General features: G+C 47.1%; 1 pseudogene; it reads left to right on the forward strand.

Annotated features, from left to right (window-relative positions):
• The first annotated feature begins 2,045 nt into the window (after positions 1-2,045).
• On the forward strand, positions 2,046-2,573 carry LOC123588299 (annotated as a pseudogene).
• Positions 2,574-11,708: the final 9,135 nt, after the last annotated feature.

Raw genomic sequence — 11,708 nt, forward strand, 5'->3', positions numbered from 1 at the left:
TTGTGGTGGGGGTGGTTGTTTTGTCTCGTGTTTCTTTCTTATTAAGGGAGAGAGAACAGGTGGCCCCCCACCAGCCAGGGATGGATGAAATCCGAGCACGTTTACGGAAGACACCCAGAACGAGTCCTCGGGGTGCCTGTGTGGCTCAGTCAGTTAGGCGTCCAACTCTTGACTTCGGCTCAGGTCATGATCTCGCCGTTCGTGAGTTCGAGCCCTGCGTCAGGTTCTGTGCTGGCGGTTCAGAGCCTGCTTGGGATTCTTCCTCTCTCTCCCTCCCTCTCTCTCCCTCCCTCTCTCTCAAAATAAATAAATAAATATTTTAAAAAATGAAAAACATAGGAACAAGCCCAACACTGAAATCCCAAAGGTGCTTTCTTGCCTGGTGCGACATTGTGAGAAATTTTTGTTTCTTCTTTATCTTTTGCTGAATTTTCCAGATTTTTTTTTTTGCCATGATGAAACATTGTGTTTATCATCAGGAAAAAAAAATTAGTTGTTTTTGAATGTACGTGTTGGGTGTCATTTCATACTGGCTCCTAAGCATGGTCCCAGGAGAGGGAGACTGCATGTTTTCTGTGACATTATTCTGACGTGATGCCGTTCATCAGAAGATGCATGGGAAGAGGGTTGTGTGCCCCCTCACCCCAACCTGCTGCTGGGGGAAATGTTCTGGAAAACTGTTCCAGAAAACAGCTTGCCACTTTCTTATACAGTTTACACGTAACATATGACCCAGCAATCCCACTTCTGGGTATTTCTTATAGAAAAGTGAGGGACGCCAGGATGGCTCAGTTGGTTACGCATCTGACTTTGACTCATGTCATGATCTTGAAGGTCGTGAGTTGGAGCCCTGAGATGAACTCTGTGCTGACAGCTCAGAGCCTGGAGCCTGATTGGGATTCTGTGTCTCTGCCTCTCTCTGTCCCTCCCCTGCTTGCTCTCTCTCTCTCTCTCTCTCAAAAATAAACATTAAAAAAGAAAAAAAATTATTTTATAGAGAAGTGAAAACTTATCTTTACATAAACACCTGTATGTGGATACAAAGCATCTTTATTCATCACCTCAAACAGGAACTAACTTGACCTTCATTGGGTGAACGGTTCAGCAAACGACGGTATGCCCATACAAAGGAATACTATTCAACAACGAAAAGGAGCAGACTATAGATACATGCATTACCTTGGATGGATCTTGGGAGCATTGCGCCAAGTGAGATAAAAAGCCAATCCTGAAAGTTTCTGTGCTATACAATTCACCTTGACATGAACGTTCAAATATGAAGAAGAGAATGCTGTATATAAAAATTCTCTGTATGGAAACCAATTTGACAATAAATTTCATACATTGAAAAAAAATAAAAAATAAATAAAAATAAAACAAATTAAAATTCTCAAAGTGACATAGGTATAGCCAGATAGATCAGACCGGTGGCTGCTGGGCATTAAGATTGTGGTGGGGTGTGGCTATTTAGGGTTGAGGAAAGGAGTTTCTTTGTGGTGATGGAGCAGCCTTATCTTGTTCATGGTGACGGTCCCTCAAATCCACACGTGTGGCAGAATTTCACAGAACTGGACACCAAAAGAAAAATAAGTGTACGTAAAACCGGTGAAATCCACACTAGGTCATGTTCGAGTTAATAGTATTGTACTATTGTCGATTTTCTGGCTTTGGCCATTTTTATTATGGCTATGTAGGATATTATCATTGGGGGAAGTGAACACAAGAACCCTTGTTACTATTTCCACAAGTCCTCGTGAACTATTAACTGTTCCATTTTTAAAAAATTTTTTTAATGTTTATTCATTTTTGAGAGACAGAGAGAGACAGAGTGTGAGTGGGGGAGGGGCAGAGACAGAGAGAGACTTAGAATCTGAAGCAGGCTCCAGGCTTCGAGCTGTCAGCACAGAGCCCGATGTGGGACTCGAACCTACGAACCGTGAAATCATGACCTGAGCCAAAGTCAGACACGTAACCAACTGAGCCATGCAGGTGCCCCCCATTAACTGTTTAACATAAAACAGTATTCTCCCTTTTTTCAGGTGGCCGGGAAGATGGTGGACATTAGCACTGAGTGGGCCAACCAAAGGCAGCCAACCACCTTTCACAATAAGAAGAGGGTCCTGCTTGGAGAAACTGGCAAGGAGAAGCTGCAAAATACTACAGAAACACGGGTCTGGGCTTCCAGATGCCCAAGGAAGCCACTGAGGGTGCTTACGTTGGCAAGAAATACCCCTTTTCTGGTCATGTCTCCATCCAACGGTGGATTCTCGTCTGGGGTGGTGACAACGATACAGACACAGAGGACCATTGTCACCCACCAAGACGGCCTCACTACATCCAAAAGTGCAACCGCTTCAAAAGAAGCCACAAGAACGTGTCTGCGCACTGTCCCCCTGCTTCGGGGATGTCCAGGTTGGCGACGTGGTCACAGCGGGCTAGCGGCAGCCCTGGAGTAAGACTGAGTGCGTCGACGTACTCAAAGTCACACAGGCTGCTGGCCCCAAGAAGCCACTCCGGAAGTTCTGAGACGAGATGTCTGCTCACAGCCCCGGAGAAAATAAAGTCATTTTTCCCCTAAAAAAAGAAAATGAAGTAAAATAAAATAAAACACTATTAAAAACAAAAATTAAAAAAAAATAAAAATCTATGTCTCAGTGGCCCTAGAGGTGGTGGAGGATTATTCAAATGAACCATAAGATGTGGTTCATCATCCCGCTGAACCATCCACAAAGCCACCATTAGTGATCAGCAGCTCAAGCGCCAGCGGGTCCTGGAAGTCTCACCGACAAGAGCTAGTCATTGCTACCCCCGTCGTAAACCGTAAGAATAAAATAGAATCCAACATCTCTCTTAAGATAATGTCAGTAGCAGAATTGCCCAGGGGTTAGGAGTATGGCGTCAGGATCCAGGAAAATCTGGGTTGATGCAGGCGAATCGACCAAACTGTGTGGCCTCAGGCAAGTTTATGTTCCTTGCTTCTCTGAAGGACTTATATATGAATATAAAAATGAGGTGATTCAGGATCCTTTCAGATTTGAGCGACAGAAATCCCACACAAGCAGCTTGAGAGACAGGGCATGTAGCAGCTCACAGAACTGTAACGTTCAAGGAGTCTCTAGCTGCAGGAATGGCTGGATCTAGGTGCTCAGAGGGTGCTCTCAGGACTGTCTTATCGCTACTCTGAGTTCCTTGTGTTTGTTTCATTGTTAGGCAAGACCTTACCTCATGGTAACAAAAGTAGTGCCGGTGGCTCCAAGCCTCTCTCCTCTTAGCTCAGCGATCGTCATTGAAAAGAACATCCTTTTCTCAATAGTTACATCTAAAGTCCTGCAATTAAGCCTTATCTCTGGTGTATATCACATTCTCACCCCCGTCAATCACTGACACCAGAGGCATGGGATACACTGATTGGTCAGACCCGAACCGTAGCCAGATTCCTTCTCTTCCAAGCAAGCCGAGAACACGGGGATACAGAACATGTCAGAAGCACACAGTGACTTATTTATTTTTTTTCTGGAAGAAAATCAATGTATCTTTAGCAGATAGAAGGAGGAATGGAAGCCAGGCTGGTAAAACCAACAGATGTCCAGCAGAGAGGAAAATAGCATCATTATAAGGATAAAATATTACATGAGACAGCTCATGCAAACCACGTGGAAGGTGGCAGGTGTTTATGAGGAGATTAACAAAGAGGTTTTCTTTGTGCCACTGGTCACCGTTGCTGATGAGAAGAATCAGGTACATTGGAGAATCAGCCGGCTTCGCCATGTACACAGGTTATAGCTGCATTTCAGGCTGGTCCCTCAGCAACGCCCGGCTGCTTTTTCTTCCTGAGCGTTCCGCAACCCCAAGCCTCCTTCCATTCGGTCCCCATTTGAGGTTTTGTCTTCCCTACCAGACTGACTGCCTTCAGAGAGTCTGATTCCTTCTCTGCTCTAAAAATCAGACCCAGTCAGCATGACTGGCGCCGTGCCACGCACGGTGCTAGACGTTCTTCATTGCAATTGTTGCCCCAACCCGGGACGGATGGCAGATGGCCTTGCTCCATTTGGCAGGTGAGCAAACTGAGTTTCAGAGGGAGCCGCGCATAGTTTGCAAGTGGCACAGTCGGGTGGATCTCAAACCCAAAGGCTCCAAATGCCTTTTGCTTCCGGAGAAAGCCCCCCAGGGTCTCCAAGACTTCACCAGTGAAACTCACCTGGCAAAGCTGACCTAAGCCTGGAGCTTCGCTGCACCTGCTCCCCAGAATTCCTCATTCCTGTCCTAATGGGGCTCCTGATTCTCTCTTTTTATGAGGCTGATCTGCTGGAGGCCTGGGCTTTAATATCGCTGTGAGCCAAGCTGAGGTGAAGCAGTTAGCAGCTCCACTCACACCGGCCCAGGAATAGCATTTGATCCTGGGCACCACGCTAGGGCAGGGGGACCCATTTCACTGGGGCTGGGGAACCCTTGTGTGTGCCTAAGACATTATTAAAGTAAAGTATGTCGGTTCTGCCCGGCCAGCCAGTGGAATGCAAATCAGGAAACGTCTTTTTGGTGGCCGGATTCGGGGTTGGGGCCGAGGAAGTCCCCACTCTCCCAAGCTAAGCGCATGTGTTCTCTTTCCACTCAATTTCTCTCCTTTCAACTCATACGCACAGGTGCACACAGGCACGCACATCCACATACGTGCATGCCCGTGGGCTATTTTCTTCCTCTTAATTAAAGTGATATAAAAAAAAAAAAGCTCCTTTTGTTTATCTTCATCTTTTCCATCTTTTTCCTGGGAAGGTTGGTTGCTGGCGGCTTATTCTGTGTGCATGCGCACACGTGTGTGCGTGGGTGTGTGTGTGTGTGTGTGTGCGTGTGTGCGTTTCCTGGTCATTATTTTTCCCAGCTGCATCTCCACAATGAGTACAAATTCAACCACGTTTGGAAAATAAATAGTGCCAGCATCACATTTGTTAAAAGCGGAGCCCGTGGTGGAGATCAGCCTGGCTGTTGGGTACCTTGCTTGGTTCTTGGGAGACACAGAATAATTCACCCGGCCGGGTTCTCGGGCTAATCTAGGAGCAGAGCGAGCGTTCCATGGCCCCCACAATGCACAGATTTCCTGGGTGTCTTTGTTTCCAGGTGCGATTAAGGTTGGACACCCAGAAGGGGTGACATGTTTAGCTCCAAACACCGTGCTTGGTGACTTCTGATTGTTTCAAGAAAATTTCAAGAGCTGGGATGTACTGAGGGCCTACTATATGCCAACGACTGTGTGATCCCTGTCTACACCGGATCCCCTTTTCCAGGTAGATTCACTCACTACCACATATAAAAGCAGCTATCCAAGGAGCTCTTGGTATAACAGGAATAATAATAGCTAACATTTATTTGCATGCTCTCTTCTAGGCAGTATGCAAATCATTACAAAGTATTAATATTTTGGAGATTAATATTGCATAGCATTAATGTTTTTGTCTTAATGAGAAGTATTTTGAACACAGAGACAAGAACACAGGAAATATAACAAACACCGGCTTTTAATAATCTTAACCCAATGTTGTACTTCCTCCAGATCACCTCCTTCTGGAATAAGACATTACCGATAGAGCTGAGTCCCCTGCATGCACCCAGATTCTAGTTTTGTCCCCAAACCTCCCCCCAGGAGCCTAAATTTGGAGTTTATTATGCCAATAGATGTTTTTGAATGTTTATTACATGATTATGCATCCATAAACGTTACATCTTGTTGTTCATGCAGATTTTTAAGTTTCTCCTAATGGTATCTAGCTGAACACATTCTGTATCTTGCTGTTTTCTTCCCACTGTGCATAGATGATCAATTTAATCCTCACAACGGGCTCAGGGGGCTGGCACCATTTTACAGATGAGAAGATCGAGGCACAGAGGGGATAAAACACTTGTACTCACATGTCCTAAAGCTAAGCAGGTGTCTAAACAGTGACTGAGCAGCTCTCCTGTTGAGTACACACCCAAAAGAAACGAGCATTTGGGGGGATACTAAAGACACGCAGAAGAATTTTCATGAGATCTTTATGCATACGAGCTAAAAATTAGAAACATCCCATAAGTCCATCAACAGGAGAATGGATAAACACACTGCAGTGAAGTCACGTGACGCACAATTACACGGCAATGAGAAGGGATGGGCTACCAGCTCCCAACAGCATAGACGCGCCTCCTAGATGCAACACTGAATGAAAGAAACCAGACAGGGGCGCCCGGGTGGCTCAGTCGGGTAAGCGGCCAACTCTTGACCTCGGCTCAGGTCGTGATCTCCTGGTTCATGTGTTCGGTCCCCGCATTGGGCTCTGTGCTGACAGTGCAGAACATGCTTGGGATTCTCTCTCTCCCTCTCTCTCTGCCCTCCCCTGCTCATGCTCGCTCTCTCTCTCTCTCTCAAAATAAATAGATAGGGGTGCCCGGTGGCTCAGTTGGTTAAGCATCTGACTCTTAGTTTCCATTCAGGTCATGATCTCACAGTTCACGAGTTCAAGCCCTGCATTGGGTTCTGCACTGAAAGCCCGGAGCCTGCTTGGGATTTCTCTCTCCCTCTATGTCCTCCCTGGCATGCTCTCGTTCTCTCTCTGTCTTTCAAAAATAAATAAATAAATAAATAAATAATAATTTAAAAATAAACATACATGTAAAGAGACTCACAGAAAGGGAGCCTACTGTGTGTCCCCATCTATACAGAAGTTCAAAAACAGATGATAGTAGGGGTCAGAGCAGTGATTACCTCTGGGGCAGAAGGCAGGATTGCTGGGAGGGCCATGGTGGGTGCTTCTGGGCTGTTGGAAGCGTTCCATACCCTGATCTGCTGGCAGTCACACGAGGGTATGCCTTTGTAAAACATCTCGCTTTGCGTGTAGATTTATGCATAGTATCACGTGTGCTCCACACCTCCACGATGATGATGATAAATCACGCGTGTGGAGTCACACGGACATCATCCGTGGCAGAGCCCGTTTGAACCCAGACATTCTGGATCTGTGCCCTTGACCATTACTCTGGGAATATTTATGAAGGGAACGTGGAGAAGCTGATAGAGTTCCCTGCTCAAGTTCACGCACTGGCCAGGCAGAAAGGGTACGATGTGAACCTAGTTCTGTCTGACTCTCACATCCGTGCCTCTTTTCTTTGCCCCGGACCACTCCCAGGCACAGAGTCAGGGCTTTCTGGGCACTCCGGGCTCCGTCGGGGTGTTGAAGGCTGAGTTTTGCACTCTGACTCCGTTTCCAGAGCACGTTCACGTCCAGGCTCACATTTTCTCATTGCCTAAAGCCTGTTGGGCACACGCAGTAGACATGGTTGCACTCATGACACCCATTTCACAGATAGTGAAACGGAGGCCCAGTCACGCCCTCCAGATGACCAGATCCGCCGTACCTGTGGGGTCCCCGTGGACAGCGCCTGAAGCCTGAAGTCAAGCAACTCACATTCAGCTGAGAATCCCAGTTGGGGGCCCGGACCAGCCATCACGGTCTTCTCATCTGCCGAGTGGGCATCACACTCTGGCCTCCGCGGGGTTAATTGCGAGTATTAAAATGAAGAAGGGTCTGTAAAGGGCGTAGCACTGTGCTTGGCCCGTCTCTCTTTCCCTGACTTCTTTGCTCCCCTTGCGATTCCTGTTTCCTTGTTCATTGCTTGGAGAACACGTTGACCTCTGAGCTTTCTTGCAGCTTTAAGATTCTATGATTTATGGCATCTTATGCAAATGTCGATTAAGCACTCAGCTCTGCACACCGCAGAGAAAAAGGAGGGGGGATGGGCTGGTGTGGTCCCTAATTCCAAATGGGTAACAATAATGTTGGCGGGGAAGTGACAAGGGGCACGTCAGCTGTCCCCTGCCTCTCTCGAAACACCCTGGGGCCACAATTCTCTCCTGCACTCCTGCTCATGCAGGATTTGGAAGGACTGGTGCAGCCTGCCTTGGGGTGGCCTTGCACAGGGGACCTGGGCTTTGGAGAGTCGTCCCCCGGAGACGGTCACTCCTTTGTAGCTGGCCTTTACTGAATGTCCTACTCCATATTGGCCTATAAAACCAAGACAAGAAACAAAGCCTTCACCGCACAAAGCTACATAAAAATAACCTTAAAATGGGCATCCATAAACGCGGGGCTGGTAATTATTCGGATCTAGTTAACCATGCAACAAAATGGAATAAACGCAGCCCCATTAACCTTATTTTAAAAGCACTCTTCGGTGATTCATGTTTATTATGCTGTTAACATTTAAAAGAGTGGATGCCCACCACCATTCCTGCTTTGGAACCCGGTACAGAAGAAATCACACGCTCTGTAAGAAGGCGGAGTAGGTCCAGAGAAATTCATTTCTCTTTTGTCAGCCCCTGCCCAAAGAGACCTCGCTGGTCCTTCACTGCTTTACAAGCATTTACAAGCATTTACTGAGCACCTGCTATGTCTCGGGCATGTGGCGAAGTGCTTGGGACACAGCAGTGAGCGAAACGACAACCCACCCAGGGAGCTGAAGGTCCGATGGGGCAAGACCAGACTGGGGGGGTTGAGGGGAAGCAATCACTTCTACTGTGACCCAGGTCCCTGTCCAAAATCTCCCTGCAGGCAACTTCAGAACTATAAAACCCGATACTCATCACACTTTTATTTCCTGGCTTTTCGCATTTGTCGACACTAGCTGCCCGAGCCTGCTAATCCGTGACGGCTGCAAAATGCTGATTTTCTAACTACGTTATGTCTTTGCATTTATTAATTGGCCACACACTGTAGAAAGGAGCTGTGCCTTCTCTACTCCGTATCTATCTATTGATTATCAGAATGGATTCCCGTTTAGTCAGTGGCCTGTAATCCATTACTAAGGTCAGAAAAAAAAAAATGATGGGAAACTGTTGGGGATGAAATAAACAGGCGTCTGCGGGAAACTCAAGAAACGTGACATCTAAAGGCAATGCGTGAATTGAGTTTAGTGTGTGTGAGATTGTTCTTGTTCTCAGGATGTACTCACTGAACTATTTAACAGTTGGGTGACCAACCGTGCCAGTTCACTCCTGGCTCTGAGAGGCTTCCCAGGGTGTGGGATCATAGCGCCAGAGCTAGGAAAATCTAAGGCAAACTAGGACAATTGGTCACTCTGGAGAGGTGCATCAGGACTGCAACTTACTTCAAATGGTCCAGGAAAAAAAATATATATATATATGTATACACACACACACACACACACACACACAGAGAGAGAGAGAAAGAGTTCTATATATAGTTCTATGTATATATATAGTATATGTATATAGTTATAGGATATATATCGTGTATCTATCATATATATATATAGCATACATCCACCTAATCTACTACCTATCTACTATCTGGTGTATCTATAATGTATGTAGTGATATTACAGTGTACATCTACCTAATGTACCATGTATCTATCTACACAAATACATATACGTGAATATAAAAATTTAGTAAGAAATTCCAGAAATGTGAGAAAAGGCTTACACCTGGTGAATCTGATAAAAAGTTAACAAAAATCCTTTGTACTTGTATTAGCTTCCTAAGGACTACTTTGCTGTGACAAAGCATTAAAACCTGGGTGGCTTGGAACAACAGAAATGTACCGTCTCACAGCGCTGGAGGCTACGAGTCCAAGATCCGGAAGTCGTCAGGGCCACACTCCCTCGGAAACCTGGAGGGAAAGCTCCTTCTTTGCCTCTCCCAGCTCCCGGTGTCCCCAGATGTTCGCTGGCTTGTGGCATCATTGCAGCCTGCACATTGTGTCTCCCTGTGTCTTCACACGGTCTTCCCTTTGTGCGTGCCTGTCCTGTTTCTAGATTTCCTTTTTCCATGAGGACGCCAGTCATGCTGGATTGGAACCCACCCCAGTGACCTCATTTTAACCTGATTACCTCTGTAAAGAAGACCCTGTTTCCAAGCAGGTCACATTCTGAGGGACTGGGATTGGGACTTCAATATCTCTTTTTGGGGGAGGGGATACAGTTCACCCCGTATCAGTACTATTCTAGCAACTTTTCTACAAGCGTGAAATGATATCCACATAAAAAGCTATAAAAGTTAAACAGATTGGATGATTCCATTTACCCTCTCTAGATGGTCAGGGGAGCCCCCCACTCATAGGTTAAGCGTTCACAAGCCCTACGTGCTCTTGACCCTAGAAGGTAAGGCCCCAGGTTGGGTCGGTTCAGGAGACATTGATAAAGGGACTATGTCCAAGGATGGAGAATCACAAGGGCTAGTCATAGTTGGGGGCTGTCATCCCTGGGTCTGGAAGGGCGGGGGGAGGGGAGGCTCCCTGACAGGTGTTCTGCCAGCAGCTTGCTCATGGTGTCCCTGCAGGGAGGAAGCTGCAGGAATCAATACCCCCGCCTCAGACTCTGCCAACCCCTCCATCTACTGCTGGCTCCCCAGTGTCTGACAAACCTGAAGTCCGTGATGCAGTCAGAGACACAAGGTGATTGTCCCAGGCACTGAGCACCGTGGGGCTGGGTGGAGAGCCGGCAGGGGTCATGGAAGGTGCCATGCCTGACTCATGGCCATTGACACCTACACTTCCTCTGCCCACCAGACTCCCCCATTCCATCCCCATCTCTCACCTTGACCTTCACTCCTAACAACCTACCCCACCCTTCCCCGGCCCTTAGTAAAGTTGTCAACAGCTCAATAGTGTCCCCGTCCAGAGCGTGAGCCCCGCAAGGGCAGGGACCCTGTGTCCGCTTTGTTCCCCAGTGTAACCCCTGCAGACAGGGTCTGGTACACAGTAGATGTGCGATAAGAGCTCTTGAATAACTAACAGAATAAAAGGAGAGAGCTTGGAAGTTACCCAAAGCCAGTGGCAGAGTGGGGGACCCAGATGTCCCTATGCCCATGCCTGCAGCCCCCCTGCCTCATGGCCTTTCATTTTAGAAGGTTCACTTAGGGGTCCCTTTTGAAAGCATTCTCTGGAGACGTGCTTGCAGAGTGATTCAGACAACGACCTCTTGGCAGAAGTGGACACACTGTCCTTTTCTTTTTTTTTTAATTTTTTTTTTTGATGTTTATTTATTTCTGAGAGAGACAGAGACAGAATGCAAGTGGGTTAGGGGCAGAGAGAGAGGGAGACACAGAAGCCGAAGCAGGCTCCAGGCTCCGAGCTGTCAGCACAGAGCCTGACGCGGGGCTCGAACTCACGGACCGCGAGATCGTGACCTGAGCCGAAGTCGGACGCTCAACCGACTGAGCCGGCCAGGGGTCCTTTTCTTTTCTAAAAGGTGAGGTGATGGGGCGTCTGGGTGGCTCAGTCGGTTAAGCATCCGACTCTTGGTTTTGGCTCAGGTCACGATCTCACGGTTCATGAGCTCAAGCCCCACAGTGGGCTCTGTGCTGACAGAGTGGAGCCTGCTTGGGATTCTCTCCCTCTTTCTCTGCCCCTCCCTGCACTCTCTCTCTCTCTCTCAAACTAAGTAAGCATTTAAAAACAAAAAAGAAAAAATAAATAAATAAAAGGCAAGGTGTTTATGGGCATAAACTCAGGCTCAGTTTAAGCATCTCCCAAGAGAAGAAACTGGAACATTCTTGGGAAGGGAAGCAGAGAGCAAAAGTTGCCGTGTAGGCGAATCTAGAAATATATATAAGCAACAAGGACAGGAAGTCTTTAACGGAAGGATACTTAGAATTTATAAATACGCAGATGCTCAAATGCTCACTTCTTTCTGTCTGTAGAATCACACATGTACATGTCAGGAAA

The sequence above is a fragment of the Leopardus geoffroyi genome, chromosome D3 (assembly GCF_018350155.1).
Source record: "Leopardus geoffroyi isolate Oge1 chromosome D3, O.geoffroyi_Oge1_pat1.0, whole genome shotgun sequence".
NCBI lineage: Eukaryota > Metazoa > Chordata > Mammalia > Carnivora > Felidae > Leopardus > Leopardus geoffroyi.